Source organism: Talpa europaea, assembly GCF_964194135.1.
Source record: "Talpa europaea genome assembly, chromosome: 15".
NCBI classification, from domain to species: domain Eukaryota; kingdom Metazoa; phylum Chordata; class Mammalia; order Eulipotyphla; family Talpidae; genus Talpa; species Talpa europaea.
In genome coordinates, this window is record NC_140083.1 from 61,815,484 (window position 1) to 61,832,563 (window position 17,080).

Genomic DNA, 17,080 nt, shown 5'->3' on the forward strand with positions numbered 1-17,080 from the left:
GATGACCAACCATCCAATCCAATTTAGTGTCATTAACAGATTTAAAGAGAAAGTTTTCCATCCCATAATCTAAGTTATTAAAGGAAATAAGGCCTCTCCTGTGGGTTGAGTTACTCACAACCCAATTCAAGCTGCCGATCATATCTACCCTTTCACCAAGTATTCACCTACCTAGCCATAGGGGCCTCTTATTTGATAAAAAGAAACTACTCTTTTTAGTTTCCTTTGACATGGGCTAGAGACTTCCCCCATTTTATTAACTGGCTTCTGATTTGGAATTGATAGAATGATTTTGAAGTAGGCTGGCTTCTTAGCTACCCATTGACAAAGGAAACATGACATGCATTTGGCACCATGGAAAGAAAGGACTCAGCAACCTGGCATCTTCAAAGAAGCAAAATGGAGCTCTGTAAGGAAAATTGTGAATAGCTTCCTATTAAGTCACTGAGAGAATATCCCTGTTAGTGAACATTTCCCTCTAATTCTGTCCTCCCAGACAAGGATTTAAAAAACAGAAGTGTGAAATGGATTTATTAGATTGTTTTCCCAAATATTTGTTCCAGTTCATAGGCAAACTATCCTGCTAGTCATCCTACCCCTTCAGCCCATACGTTTATTCTAGAAAAAAACTCCTCTGCAAGCCTGGGATGAAACATACCTTGGGTTTTATTTTGAAAGAAATAATTTTTAATCTGTTTACCCAATACAATCATGGAGTTTTTCCTCTGAAAATGCACTCAGACCAGCATAGTAAGGCTCAATTTTAAGAGGGAGGTGCTTATAAGGGGTGTATTGTCAGACACAAGGGTTTCCAGGGAACAGTGACATTGTGTCCCTAAGAGCCATAATCAGAACATCCTGTAGGCTTAACCAGATAAGCATCTGATCTGTAATCTGGAAGGGACTCGAAAATGAGTTTGTTCTGCCCTGCCTCTTTTTCTCCTTTTTTACATGCATAGAAGTTATAGGATGTGAGACAGTAATACTTTAACATATTTATCATGTGGATTTGTCTCTCCATGTTACAAAGCAGCTTCCATGAGGGCAAGAATTTTGTCTTCCTCACCGATACCCTTGGTATTTAAGTAATTGATGAAGAATGAATTCATCATTTATTCAGTAAATGAGTGACTGAACGAATGAATGAATAAGACAGTTATGTAAGTAGGATAAACCAATATTTTCCCCCTTTATTGACTGTTTGAATTTGAGGAACAGCAGGAGATGTTTTCAGAACTAGTGGTTAGAGGAGAAAGAAGTGAGGGTAATGTAGCTAAGAAATAGTTGACATTTATTGTCTCTGATTTGCTCATCTTGTGGTTTCTATTATTAAATCATCTAAATCAAGTCAGTATTTAAAAAGAAAACTGAATGACTGGGGTCTCCAACCTTACTCCAATTGTGGCTTGTCCCATCTTAAATTATAAAGTGATTTCAGGACCTACTTGGCAAGATGCAGGACTTCTTTGAAGCCTGTGGCGGCCCCGCAGCGCGTGTGGGAAATCTGGTGCCGTATCATGCTGAGCCCACACCGGCCTCCAAATGGTGAGAGCTCAGCTTTGACATCACCGAGCACTTTCTGCTTTCCTGCCACTCACTTTACAAGAGGATCCCAGCCCTGGAACAATATATGCACTGCCCTTTTCAGTTCTGGAGGGGAAAAGTGATCAATAACAAGATAGGCATGGAAGGAATAAGGAAGGATTAATGTGAAATACAGTTCCTAAGATTTCTGTGGATCTAAGTTCTCCTTAAATCTCATCTTGTCAACCATCTGTGATCTTTGGGAGCTAAATTCCCGAGTAGTAGCCACACCTTTTGTAGTATTCCATACAGCAGGTGCTCATGGACTATGTCTGAAGGGTCACCCTAAAGAGAAGCATGAATTAATGTGGTTCAGAATGCTTTTGAGTGGAAGAGTTGAAAGGACAGGGGCTTTGGGGCTTACCTCTCAGTCAGCTGGAAACAGGAAAAATCCCATTCTGCCTCTGACTTGGTTGCTGATATTTTACTTCTGCAGGTCACCTTAGAGTAATGATGTTAGTGTTGCAGTTGGAGGGTGCCCTGTTAAGGACGACTAGGTGTTTTGGGCTCTCATGGCCCCCGAAGCATTCAGGCAAGGACCACCTGCCCTCCCTCCTTTCACACTAGCGCCGTGTATGAGGGGAGGGGGCGCAGGAGTGGACTTGAAGAAGTGATGCCACAGGCCACTGTCTGCTGCTCTCCACCATCAGAAAGTCACTCCAGTGACATTTCTTAAAGTACCTCAGAGCCCACAAGTGTTCTGCGAAATGATGGGTATTAAGAAAAAAAAAAAAAAAACTTCTGTGACCAGATATGTTCAAGAAAATGCTTTATCAAGGGTAAGTCAGGGGACTTGTCCTATAAAAGACTCTTCTCCTGTGCGGGCGTGTTGTGAAGCCAGAAGGGGAAGCAGTGTGCCTGGTGGGGTCACTAAGGCTCCCACCGTGCTGACATCCTGTACACTGGGGTGTCTCCCCACAGGACTGATTTTATTGACTAAAGCAGGAAGTTCTGTGCTGTACTGGGTCATGATGTGGCTGCGCGTGCACACAGCTGGCATTTCCATTTCTTGGTTTGGAATTGACTGCTATGATCAATTGCCAGGGAAGCAGAGGTGTGGTAACACCTCCCTGACACCCAGGAACTTCCCAAAGTCCTCCCTCGCCCCTGCCTAGCCCTGGCCTTAGGCAGACCCATTCCCCCACCCAGATGGGAGACTCTGACAAGTGTCTGGTGCCTCAGGCCATCGTGTTAACTAGAGCACTTCTGAAATCTTTGGGGGACATCTTGCTTATGGAAATCTTGCTACTCATCCTTGGTTTTCTTCCCAATACTGTATTTGAGGGGTATCTGGCGAAGCTCAGTTTCCATGGTGACTGCCTCTGGACCTTTCCCTTAAAATCTCCTTTCAAGGCCTTTTCTCCTTGCTAGTACCCATGGATGAAATAGCTTCAGCTGAAATACCCAGCTCTCTCCCAGGCTGCTCTGCGAGCAGAGTAGAGATGCTTGGCAGTAGCATCTCGCCTTAAAGTAGGTTGAAGAAGCCCACCCAAGGCCACCTGTCATGCACAGGATAACTTGAGGACAAAACTCAAAAGCCTCTGTCCTTATGCCTGTGTGTCACTTCCTCTCCTGTTATCATAATCATCTCCAGCTCTGTCACATTTTTGGTGCCAAAGAAATATTCATATGCATTGTCAAGTCCTAAATTTGACAAGCTCTTGTGGGATCTCAGATCTCATATATTTTTTGAAGGGAAAAAGGGGAAGGTGCCAGGAAAGATGTCCTTAGTGACTTCGAGGACAAATTAACTCCTTAGTTACCAGAGATGCCAGAATAGCACTAGGTCTGAAAACATCCAGCTGTGTGTTGCACGAGTAAGGCGCATACACTGAGCGAGCCTTTACATGTAATAAATGTATCTACATTTGTGCTATTCAGTTGAATCATTTATTCATTCATCAAATCTTTGATTCATTCATTCATTGAGTCTTATTCATTTGTTCATTTTAGTCCATTCATTCACTCATTTAGTCCTAATTTATTTAGTCATTCATTTAGTCACTCATTCATTTAAATGTAGAGTCTACTAAGTGCTAGGTACTGTTCTAGGTATAAGGATGCCCAGAATGCTATGATCAGCAGTCATTAAAACAGACAAAAATCTTGTCCTTCATACCACTTGCTTTCTAAAGGAGGAAGGGGAAGAAAATATGTCTGTGTATATACATGAACACAGACATAGTTGCTCCTGTCACAATATTCCCAACTGAACTGAATGTAAGGATTGTATCTGTCATCTCATTTCACCTCACATAATCACCTCAGAGCTCAGTGGCTTGTGCCTGGATCTTCCCACTTGGGTATGAGGAAGAGGAGGATGTTTTATAGCCAGACACAAGACTTTCCCAAACACCTGAGACTTAAGGGTACAGGTAGAATGTGGTAAAGTTATTTTTTAAAGGTTTATTTATTTATGCATACAAGAACTGGGGTATAGACCAGAAGTGTGAAGGGTGAGAGGATTCACCAGAGACAGAGTGGGGAACAGAACAGGCAGACTGACTGAAGTACACTACTGAGGGGAGCAGCAGATGAGACAGGAAAGGTCTACTGTGCTATGTGGGTAGCTCCCTGGCCCGGGGATGGAACTTATGCTGCAGTGGCTGCAGACAGCTTCGTAGTTTGCATCTTAACCCCTTGCACCACTAGGGAGGCCCTAACATGGTATATTATAGGAATAAACCCACTTGTTGGCTCCTTTAGCTCAGAGAACCGAACCTCACATAGCTAACATGAACTATAATGCCATTATCTGATTCTAGAAAATATTTATTAAGGCTTACGTATTCAGAAGTGTGTAGACTGCAAAAGAAACGGCTGCTTTACAATGAGGAAAAGTGATAATTAACTATATTCTAGAAAGTGATAATTAACTATATTCCAGGAATCTGAAGAACTGGGATATTATCTTCTCCAAGCTCTTGTGTTGGCCACAGCAGTGGGGGAGGGGCTGGAGGAGTCCCATGAGCCCCACCCACTCTTCACCTCTGGAGTGTGTCCCAGGAACCTTATTCCCACACAGAGCTCAGAGAGGGTAAGGGGTCCTTCCCCAGCAGCACAGCATCTAGAGTTGTGAGGACATACTCAGAAATGGTAGATGACCAGAGGCAGGCAAAGGGCAGGCCTGCCAGGCTGCTCACACCCAAGCGCAGGTTTCTTTGTGTGCATACAAAGAATTTGAGGGCATTTGCCTCCGTGACAGCCATAGCAGAAACATTAATAATAAGAGATAAACATTAATAATAATTAGAGGGCCTCTCCAGTGGCTCAGCGGTTGAACGCTGGGCTGCAAGGCTGCCTACAGCCTCTGCAGCGCCGGTTCGATCCCCGGCCACCAGTGAGAGTCCCGCATGGTGTGCAGACCTTTCCTGCCGCGCCCGCTGCTCCCCTCAACAGTGTACTTCGGTCCTTCTGCCTGTTCTGCATCCTGCTCTGGCTCTGGTGAATTCTCTCACTCTCCTGCACTTCTGACTGTACCCAGTACTTGTATAAATAAATAAATATTAAAAAAAAAAGATAAGAGTAGAAATCATGGGCACCTCAGATGCTTCCTCTCTGCTAATTTACTTTCTGGCAGCAGCCAAATGGCATCAGGTTCCCCAGGGACACAGAAAGAACAGAGGTGATGTTGGCGTTTTTATTACATGCCTGTATTTTCTAACTGCAGTCTAGAATCTTATTGTTTCCACAGTTCACTTATCTACTGTGAATGAATTTGAACAATATTTTCTCCAATGAATAATTTATAATGAAATATAAAAAGTTATTTATTCCTCTCAGATTCATTCTCATGACAGTTCCATCCCAGTTGTAACTTTCATGAAGGTGAGATGTTGACTTTCTACTCCATTACTGTATCCACAGCCAGGTTGTTCCCTGGGGAGGCCCCTGGGTGCTGCTCCCCTGGGCTCTCTGTTTTGAAGTGCTCCATCTTCTCCTCTTAGAACAGTGTTGAAATTGAGTTTCAAAGCTTCATGACTTGTCTGTGGAATCATAACAATTAATAATGATAAGTGACGGGGCTTGGATTTGAACTTAGGCCTTAAGAGGCCATAATCCTTAGGCATACCTGCTATTTTTTAAAAAGATTTATTTATGCATACAAGAACTAGGGTGTGGAGAGTAAAGAGGATTCACCAGAGACAGAGTGGGGAACGGAACAGGTAGATCCACTGAAACACTGCTGAGGGGAGCAGCGGGTGAGACAGGAGAGGTCTGCTGCACCATGTGGGTAGCTCCCTGGCTGGGGATCAAACTCAGGTTGCAGTGGCTGTGAGTAGTTTCACAGTGCTGCGTTTAACCTCTCGCACCACCAGGGAGGCCCCCATACCTGCTATTTTACCATTAAATCCCCCTCTCAGTGTAAGTACAGACTACCTCCTTTCCCCATGTGTCGTAAGCATGCGTGACCATGGAACAGGGCCTTCAGGATCCACTCTCTGTGTTATCACCTGACTTTTCCTCCCCACTGTGGGTGCAACAAGACATCGTGGTAAGAGGAGGGGGTCGCATCCTCCAGCCACCTCCTCCCATCTTCAGATGCTGCTGAGGGTCTGCTGCCACACAAACGTACCTACTTCACCCTGGTCAGGCCAGGATGGGCAGATTGAGTAGCAGGCAGAATAACAAGATAGAAATAGTTGCTGTACTTATTTTTATTGTTCATGGGAAAACTGGGAGGTTGGAAAGATGAGTGATGCCCTTTGGGGTGGGGGACATTAAGGAAACAAACATGTAGATTCACATAAAAACCTACATGAATGTGACAGCTGCTTTACTTATAATTACTAAAAGCAAACCTAAATGTCCTTCCATTGGTAAATGGATAAGCAAACCGATAAGTCCCTACAAAGGAATTCTACTCATCCATAAAAAAGATGGACCTATAGACACACGTAATAGCATGAATGAATCTCAAAGGCATTATGAGAGTAGGAGGAAAATCTAAAAAAGGCACCTACTATCTGAGTGCATTTATGATATTCTGGAAAGGACAAAAGTATGGGACCACAGGTTAAAGGTGGGCAACAGTGACAATGAAAGAATTGCGTAAGAGACGTTTTGGGGAGTAGGGTGATGGACTGGTTCTGTGTCCTGATGGTGGTGGTGGTTATGGGATTCTATGCACAATGAAAATTCCTATGACTGATGGAGTTTCAGTGGGTATGGAGTGTCTGCTGGGGAAGATGAAAACTGGGCTGGGGAGAGATGGAGTGATGGTCTCCCTGCAGTGGGAATGTACTCAGTGCCACTGAATGGTATATTGACAAATATTTCCAGTGCTAAATTTTATGCATATTTTATCATAATTTCCATGAATGAGTGTTTGGAATACAAAAATCCATAGACCTGTACATGGGGGAAAAAAAGGCCATCATAAAAGGTACAGTTAAACCCAAGGCGCTGCTGCGGTCGCCCGGGGTGCTTAGGGAGGAAGGACAGTGTCTCTCCAAAATCCCAATGCTCAGCCACCAACGCATCATTAAGAGCATGGCCCAAAGCCACCCTGTCCTAAGCCTCCCCACCTTCTCTCTTGGGGGCCTGAAGGGCTGAGTGGCATTTGGGCATTGATTCTTTTTGTGATTCAAATGTAAAATCAGGAGTAATGGAATGAATATTTATGTGTAGGATTGTCAAGCTTTGAAGACAAAAGCCCCCAGATTCAGTGGCTCTTGCTATGGGCCTACAAACAGATTGCACAATATCCACCCCTGCAAGGTCACCGCACTGGTGTCCTCATCTGGACAGTCTCATCACATGTCGAGAAGAGACGAGAAGAGACATTCTTCAGGGTCACCAGCTACCAAAGGGGCATTTCCTCGCCTCCCTTTCATTGTAGTAGAGCTGTTTTCACTCATGTCCTCTTCTTGCGAGTTCTAAGTCTAATTAACCACTCTGGGACCTGATAGCAGCCCAGGCAGAGATGGTCCATCCCGTAGTCAACCTGTACAACCATCAACATATACAAGTGTTCTGGTTTTCTTTCCATCACCTCTTTCTCTCGGTGTCAAGGCCTCAAAGACTTCTCTACAAATAGGTCTCCTGTCCCTCCCCATGGAAACTAAGCCATGTGGAAGGAGGAGTCTTAAACCCGAGGGCTTGCTCTAGCATCAAGGGGTGTGAACGCTCCATCTTCACCCTGCCAGCCATCCTCCTGGCCAGCTTAACTCCAGCAAGCCTTCCAGGAACGCCGGGCTGGTGGCAGCCTGCCTCTTTTGGAATCTTGGTGGCACAGGCCTATACCTTCCTGATCCTGGGCACAGACCATCTCCCGCCTGCCTTGAAAATGAGGATAGTAGCAGATAATGCTTCTGTTCCTCCTTATTGTTCCCGGGTGCCCCAACCTTTATCAGAGCACAGCAGCTCCTCTCAGTCCTCCCAGCCTGCTCTCTTTATGCCAAAACCTCAGGTCTCTTTCAAGCACAAAAACCTAGTCTCGACATTCCGGAAGTCTTCATTTGATGATGGTGAGGAGGAAGATGGTTCTAAGAATGATAGTAATAGCAAATAGAATATATTTTCATGTGCCAGGCACTGTGCTAACAGTCCAGATTTACTGGCTAAATACTTAAGAAGTCTTCTGAGGTAAAGACTTTTATTAACCCCACTGTACAAATGTGGAAACTGGGGCACAGAGCAGTAAAGTGAGTTGCTCCAGGTCACAGAGCCATCAAATGGCAGAGCTGTGATTTGAACTCAAGCACTTTGGCTCCAGAGGCCTTGCTGTTTCTTATTCCATACAGCATGAACTCTAAATTCCTTTGCAGTCAACTCCCATTGTCCTCCTGGCCCTACCTCCCTCTTCAGCTGTGGCAACCCTGCAGCCATATCAACCTCTACTGAGGCCATGATGATGAATGACCAGCTGCTTGTGCTGTCATACCTGAACCCTCTCACTGGCCTGTCTTTGCTCATAATGTTGTCTCCATCTCAAAACCCCACTGCTCCTCTTGCTCAGCCTGGGAAGTTGGCCCTTCCAGTGCCAGCCCCGCTGCTGCTGCCTCTGTCCAGGACAGCCCCTCTTGCTCTGTGCTCCCGCTGCTGTTCCATAGCCCACATCATACCGTTCACTATTCCCTGAACCCCACATACATTCTCCTGATCTTTGCTTACCTCACTGCTCCTTACCACCCAGGTCTCCATTCAGATGCCACCTCAGAGAGGCATTTTTCAGGAGAGTAAACCTGTTCTCCCACCAGCCACTCTTTAGTGTAACAGCTGCTTCAGTTTCTTCATAGCAGTCCATCTTCATGATCTGCCATCCTCTGTGTTCCATTATCTGTGGCTGTGCAGCAACCCCCCCCAACATTTCGAGACTTAAAACAAGGACTATTTTGTTGCCCATCAGTATGTTGTTGGTCAGATAGCTGGGCAGGCTTAACTGGGTGGTTCTTCTCCTTCATGCAGAGACTGAGGCTACTTGGTATTTGGTCAGTGGCAAGGCCAGGGTGAAGCATCCACATGGTGTTACTGGGCTTCTTTCAGACTGGACTGCTTCCCTTCAAGAGAGGTACCATGAAGCCTAAGTAGAAGCTCCAGAGTTCCTTCTGATCAAGTCTTGGAAGTCCCAGAATGTTACTTCTGCAGATTTGGCCAAGCACATCTTCAAGGCTAGGCCTGAATCATAGGTGGGCACATTAGCCTCATGTAAGGTATGGCAAGGAAAGGTGGCTGATTTTAATCCATTATGTTAAAGGAAATGGGTTCATGCGCTGCATGCATTCCTGCCAATGTGGATTCCTTGAAGGCAGGACCTCTCTCTTCTATATAACGCTTCACCCCCAAGCCCCAGCTTCACGTCTCTGTGTGACAAGTGCTGACCAGTGCTCCCTGAACATCTGCATGAATGGAAGAATAAGTGAATGAGCAAAGGAATGAGTGGGAAAGTAAATGAGTGGATAATTGAATGCATGTTTACATCTCTGACGCTCTGGCATGTAAACTGGGAGACAGTCTGATTTTTGTTTCATCTTTGCATCCTCCGTTCCTAATACAGTCCTCCACACTAATAGAGGCTCAGTAAATATTTGCAAAATGAATTGATGCATTTTAATTATTAGAGTTAAAAGAGAGAGTATAAGTTATTCCCAGCATGTTGAATATGAATAGGAGTTGGATGAGTGGCTCTTATTAATGAATTAATAATGCCAGATACATAGGAAAACCAATTTATGTATGTAATACATGAAATGAAATGAACCAGATTCCCTATACCCCTGACTTTGCCCCCTCTGCCTTTCTGTGCCAGGCTGCAGGAGGGGTGTCTGTCAGGAAGGCAGCAGCCAGAGACAGACCCATCACCTCTGGGTCAGGGCAGGGGCCCTAATTCGAACCTTCCGCCACTTCTCTGCTCACATGACTGTCGAGACTAATTCACTTTGAGGTCATTAAGCTGGAGGCTGAGATGAGGATCTGATCTGCCCAGAGGGCTAAATTCTGATTCTCTGCTGCCAGCCGGAAGGATCAAGTGAGATTATAGTTCTGCTCACATTCAGACACTGTTTCCCTTTTGTGCGTGAGTCCGTGCTTACAGTATCTGCCGGGAGTCATGTGTCGAATCCAGAAGGGGCGTGGGAGTTGGCATTTAATATGCCAGGAAGGGGGAGGGCACCTCCACCAGGTGGCCTTACCCCCAGTCGGTGAGAGTAGGGCATGTCAGGTAGCAGGGAGCCTGCCAGGGGCGGGCTCGGCTCGTCCTCTTCCCCACGGGACCTTGAACAACTAACTCACTTGGCCTCTGCGGTGCTTCAGTTTCCTCATCTCTGAAATGGAGCTGATCTCTAAGCTTCCTTCTGTTCTGTATTTTTACTTCCCATCTAAATCTGTTTTTAGAATCCCCATCTGGGTAACTCTAGAAAAAGACTCCCAAGTTCACGGAAGCCCTTTGATGGCCAAAGATGACTAATGAAGAATGTAATAACTAGTAAAATCCCCTACTTTGAAAGCAGATGGAGTTTCCCCCCAGCCCCACCCTATTCAATGCTGGTCTCCTTGGTGTGTGCTTTTCGTTTTTGGTTTTTAATTTTTTTTATTTCTCGGGAATCCTTCCTGTTCTGTGAATTATAAGACTCCTGGTTCCTGACTGTACTAAATTTTACTCCTTCCCCAAACCCCAGAGGGCACTGACTGCCATACAGGGTAAGCCAATGACGCATAACACCTCACAGCTTGGGGTGAGTGTATCACAAGGGCATTTATTTATTGGAAGCATCCAGGTATTTGGAAGATTATTTTTCCCTTCTCCCACAGGCCTCACTGAACACACAGTTCTCTATGACCATGAATTTTAGTAAAATTCAAATTCCACTGACAGTTTTTTTTTTTTTTTTTTAAAAAACGTGTTTTATTTAAACCTCACAGGTCTTACTTACCAAGCTGGGACAAGAGATTTCAAAGGAAAAGGCAGACTTGCTTCTGCTTCTGCTAATTCTGGGGCCATGCACTCTCCCTGTTGGCCCCCAGACTGACCTAGTTTAAGGAACAAATTAGAGAATAAGAGTTTCAATCTTAGGGAATGTTGCTTTACTTAGTACAGTTTGACATTAGAACTGCATCCTCTAGAAGCAGTTAATAATTTTGGAAACTCACAAATCCATGATATAATATTGAGTGCTTTCCTATAATTATTCAGGAAAAAGAATGCTTCCAGAAAAAAAAAAAAAAACTGAGTTTCAGTAACTTGTCCCTATTCATATAGCTTGTCAGAGACAGAGCTGGAATTCAAATCCACATTGTCCCTCAGACAAGAGCCTTCCACAGGACGAGCTGGTTTTCTTCTTTCTTGGGAAGGTGCTTTAACTGTTTTAGACTCTTGATGTATTATTAGTAAATTCCCATGGTATTTTAGCAGTTTTATTTTCAGACATTTTCTTCCTATCAGTGACTTGTCCTCATGATCTTAACTGTGTCTTTCCAAGAGAAGTTCTTAATTTTGAAGAAGTCCAATTTATCTTTTTCTTGGTTGTGGATTGTGCACTTGGTGTCATATCTGAGAAATCTGTCTAAAAGGATGCAAAGATCTTCTGGATTTCCTCCTAGAAACATAATTTTAGGATTGCTGTCTGGGGATGATTCACTTTAAGTTCATTTCTGTTTATCTTGTGAAAAGGGAAATGAATTTTTTTCTGTGTATGGATATAGGTCTCTCATTGTTCAGATAACAATTGTTGAAGACTGTGCTCTCTCTCCTGAATTACCTTTGTGCTGTGGATGTGTTTTCTGTTTCAGGGTACTCTATTCTGTTCAGATGGTCTCTACCATGTCTGGGACAATGTCATGCACTCCTGGTTCCCATAGCTTTATTCTAAGTATTGAAGCCAGGCAGTATTCATCCCCACGATTTTGTTCTTTTTCAGAGTCGCCCTTTGTCAAGGGACCACATCTAGACCTTTTATCATTTCTTTAGTTTTTCTTTATTCAGGGGTATGGTTATAAAAAACACACCTAGAAATATAAAGGTAAAGTGAAATTCAGAATTACTGAAGAGAGTTTAGTTTTATCAGGAAATAAGTCACCCTGGGTGTTGGATTCCATTTGGTTAATCAAAAATAAAAAATCACATTATCTTTTGGATGACCAGTTAAAAACTTAAAGTAATTTATACCAGAATCGTACTGGATATGATTTCATTTTTCACAGATGTTTCAAAAAATACCTTGGGTTCTAGAGTATCTCAGCCACTGTGTGCATCAGTTGACACTGCCTTAGTAAAGTGTGGAAATGCTGATTAAAGGGACTTTAGTTGGTTAGATCACTGTTTCCCATAGTTTCTACTCTACTCCTGATTTGGGGAATACCTATCTTCAAACATCTGAAGTGTGATAATTGACAGGAATGGTTGCGTTAAAACTTTGGCATCAAGCTTTCCAGATGTAAACTGAAAAGACTTTTTGTACTTGGAGGCAAGGAGAGATGGAAGAACATGGAAAATCACTCCATATTGAGAGGTAGCACTTTTAATAACCAGGGGAACTGATTTAAGAGACTTATTGTGGGCAACACAAAATAAGTAGTTTCCTGCACTATCCTGCCAAGCCTTAAGCTGGGCCCAGTCACCTGGGCTGTCCAGCTGGTCTCAACACCACCAACTCATGACTGTGTCCTTGGAGTCACTTCTGGGAGCAGAGAAGACAAGCAGATGCACTTTGCAAGGACCGGGGAGGAAGCAAGATGCCTCCTGTTACCTGGGTCTAGCTCTCAGGTCAATGGGCAGCCATGTCCATTGCCTCCCCCACCTGCCTTCCCTATAACCCATCCTTCCAGTCTTATCCACACCCCCTCTTCCACGGTGTGTCCTGAGTGACCATCAAGGGTTTTACCAGCTTGAAGGTGGCTCACTGGCAGCTGTCCGGCTGCATTGAGGCAGATGCCACAGCAGGAGTACAGACACAAGCAAGAGAAACAGTATAACACCATGATCCCACATATCGGTGACAACTTTTTCCATCAAGAGCCACATGATCCAAAGCACTGATTTAAGTCCCATAGGCTGGGGGTCAGATCACTCAGGACATTTGCTTATGTCTTTATGTGATTTAATAAAGATGACACATAGGCGGGCTCATCAGGTATGCACACAGAGCACTCTGTTCAGATAATGGCATAGGTGCCTCCTGGCAAGGCAGTAATAATGTTCAAGGCCATTCTATTTTGTAGGACAGCTTTTCTCATTAGAGATGTTTAGTGTTCAGTAAAGACTGGCTTTGTTGGCTATTATTTAAGGCTTGCTGGGTGAATTCAGGAAGGACGTCTGTGTGTACTATAGTATCCTCCAGGTCAGTGGAGGATAAAGAGGATGGTCGAGTGATTCTACCAGTGGAAACCAGAATATGCCCGCTTGACCTTAAGGAGAAGGTGGTTGGCAGCTTTAGGAGCCTGACCTGGTTGTGCATGTTGGCAGGGGGAGACAGTTCTGTGAGGTCTGAGAAGACAGACGGCAGGAGATGTGATAGGACAGACCAGATCATGGGGTGTATTCTACTGCAGGCATAATGTACTTCAACGGGTCCAGCTTGCAGCAGAAACAGTGGATCTCAGTGGGGAATGAGTAGCTCTTCCTCACTCAGACATGCCAAGGGACAGACCCATCCTGGTGGAACATCAGTATAATTCCAGCCAACGACGCCTTTCCCAGGCATGATGGGGCTTAGTGTTCTGGGCAGTATAGGACATAGATCAGTGGGGAAAGTTGGAGCAATGTTTGTTGCCTGTGACGTCCCGTCCGTACCTTCATGGGTGCCTTCCGAGGGATCCTAAGTCTGGCCTATGGGGCAAAAGGTCCTATTAGTTGACCATTTAAATTATTAAAATCTGGGGGAGTACTTCAGCTCACCTGGCCAAAGTGGGCTTCTGTTCTAATATGCCATCTTCCACTTCTATTAGCCCTGCTGTTGGAGTTATAGGGGAGATGGACCCTCCATTCTGCGCCATGTTCTTTTGCATATCACAACCTTTGAAAGGTGAACCCCATCACTGTCTGGTTGATATGCACATGGTACTCAGTTTCTGTAGCCCCCTAGTGGTGCAGCCTGGTTGCATGGCAAACAAGGGGAAGCTGGGGCTAGGCTAGGTGCAGTGTCTATACAAACCAGGGTGTATTTAGAACGTTTTTCAGAGTTTTGGTGGATGGCCAGTGGATGGACCCAGATTCTTTTGGCAATTGTCTTGGGCATTGTTTAGAACACACAGGACATGACAGTAACGCATTAACCACACCCTGTTTGAAGGGCACTCCAGCATCCTTGGCAATATGCCATCCCGTGCAGGTGCTGCAGTGGCCACTCCTGTGCCTCCAACCTGCTGTATCTACTGAGGGGTGAGTTGCTGAGGCTTATTCCCAGGCTAGGGCTTCAACATCTTAACTAACAGGAGAGGCAGTGCCTCATGCGCTAGATCATGGTAAACAGTGAGGACTGTTTCAGGCACTCACATGTGGATCTAAATGTCTTTCCACACATCCTGACCCCTCTGGGTCCACTCGTGATCACCTACCCCAGGTTTCCCATTACCCAAGGCAGAAGGTTAGTCTCTAGAACATCCCCACTCTCAGTCAATGCATTACCAGCCCGGCCTCGTGAGTGCTCCCCAGCCAGACTACTATCAGGTCAGCCCATGGCTGTGTGCTCCTCGTGAGGGCACCCCCTGTGGAAGCAGGGTGAGCATTGCTCTGGCACAGGGCCTGGTGGGTTCTGCCCTCCAGCAGCGCGACCAGCATCCAAGAAGCACTTTTTTCTTGCATTGTTTCTGCCTCATTGTCTGGCCTCTAACTGGAACGGTGGGCCTGCTTCACTAGTATTTTTGCCATCTCAGGGGCTTCTTATTGCTTCAGGCCCCTGTCCACATGTGGCCTTTGCTTACCAGAGGGCAGCGAGGACTGAGGCACTGTGCCAGGTGGGGAGTAAAACTGAAGAGGCTTACATGGGCCTCGCCCCCACCCCTGCTACAGAGGTCCTTGGCCAATGTGGGGGTTTCTCACGAGGATGCTTCTTTCCCAAGCTTTGTCTTGGGTCACTTGACTGGCTTCGCAGTCATGAGGTTGCAGCCTCGGGAGCTGCCTAGGTACAGTCTGACCAGGCCCCATGCATGGAGACCCTGCAGGAAGCGGCAGACCACTCCATGTTGGTGGGTGCCGGACACCACATGGTAAGGGCCTCCTGCTGGCCTCCCCAGCTCTGATGTGCAGAGCATTCTGGGAGCTGTCTCCTCCAGTGAAGCATATGCCCCTTTCCTGTAAACCTGCTGAGATCACTGAACTGCTAATTAAGCCAAGTGGTCCCTGATAATCTTAGTCATCTCTCTACCATGTGACATGGTACCTATTCATCTTGGGGCCTTGGTTTTTTCATTTGTAAAATGAAAGGTATGGATTTGTTAACCACTAGTGGCCTGTCCACGTCAAAAATCCTTGGATTCTTTTGTAATGTTTTTATTCACTTAATCACCACCCACTTTAAACAAACAAAAGTTCTGAATGGCAAAAAGAGCCAGTATGGGTCAAACTGGGTGCCTTTTGTGTCAGGAAGTAGGGGTCTTTGATGCATCTCAGGTTGCCTAAGACCGTGAATGTCTATTTTTAATCTATGGTCAATTCCGAGCAATTAAGATGGTATTTATGGGTCCTGGCACTGTGATGATTTTTGGTCCATGAAACCCCAAATATTCTGAGAACTCGGGAACTTCTCAGGTCTAGGGAAGGAGAAAGACGGCAGGCCCAGGCAACACCGCAGGTTCAGAATATTCCATACTTGGCAGATTAGACTTTTAAGTATATCTCCAAAGTAAATGGTATAGTGTTGAAACCGAGACTTTAAATATGTACATTATCTTTCCTGTGCCAACGCCTAGAAGACCTACACTGCTTGAATTCCATCTGATCGTTGCTCATATGAATATCACAGGAAGCCTGGAGAATGTGAAGTTTTCTAGGGAATGCAAAATATGGATGTAAATGAAATAGAGTGAATATTTACTGAGCACTTACTTTGTGCAGAATGCTGTGCCAAGCACTTTTATGCGTTATGTCATTTAATCCTCACAGCAGCCTTGAAAAGTAGACACTGATGTCTCCTCCTGACAAGTGAGGGGCCCATGTGCTAAGCGCTCACGCTACTTGGGCAGGGTCACACAGGAGTAGGTGACGGAGCGGGTCTTCAGTCCACATCTGTCTCTATCTAGAGCTTAACCTCTTGGTGACTACATCAGAAGCCAGCTCTCAGCACCCAGCCAGTACACTTTAGAAAGTAATTGAATTTATAATATGAATTGCAGCAATTTACAAGTACTGATGGATCACTTTTGGTAGACTTGATGGAGCAAAGAACTCGTGAAAGCTTTCCTAAAGAAATTGCTTTGAGTTACATTTTGCGATGAAGACCACAAATTAGACTAGGGTGAAAGGTGAGGGGACAGACTATATCAGGCCACAGAGATATAAATGAACACATTATGTTTTCAGGAAGCAACATACATACTCATTCATTGCAGGGCAAAAGGCAGAAGTAAAGCTGATGGCATGGGGATGAAAATCCAGGAGATTTTACTTTATTATGAAGGGCACTAGAGACACACTTAACGTTCTTAAGCAAGGGAAGGGACATAATTAAAATGATATTTCATTTGACAATTTGTCCTACAACTTGAGCAGGATAAATATGAGCTTTGAATGCATCAGGGAAGGTCAAGAGAATATTTATCATAATGCAACAAATTATATTCAGGAATACAATGAAGCTTTCTCCACAGTACAGTGGCAAGATATGTAGGCCCCTAAATTAGGAGGTCAGGAAGCCGACTTTATACACTTTTCAGAGTACAGGTGACTGCCACAGTTAAGCTAATAGCACATTCCTTTCAGGGCCCTCACCACTGATATTATGTGCAGTGTTCATGAATGGAACTCAAGGTTGAGCAAATACAAAGCTCTCCACAACAGATATTAAACTGAATTGAATTGAAGTCTCAGATAGCAATTGCCGCTCCTGAGCGTGGGCTGATG

At 44.9% G+C, this 17,080-nt stretch overlaps 1 protein-coding gene across 1 annotated transcript in view; it reads left to right on the top strand.

Annotated features, from left to right (window-relative positions):
• GRIN2B (glutamate ionotropic receptor NMDA type subunit 2B) overlaps window positions 1-17,080 on the top strand; it is a gene marked incomplete at both ends in the record, with an annotated part of 307,788 nt that overhangs the window by 282,296 nt on the left and 8,412 nt on the right. The gene's annotated exons all lie outside the window — the stretch shown is intronic.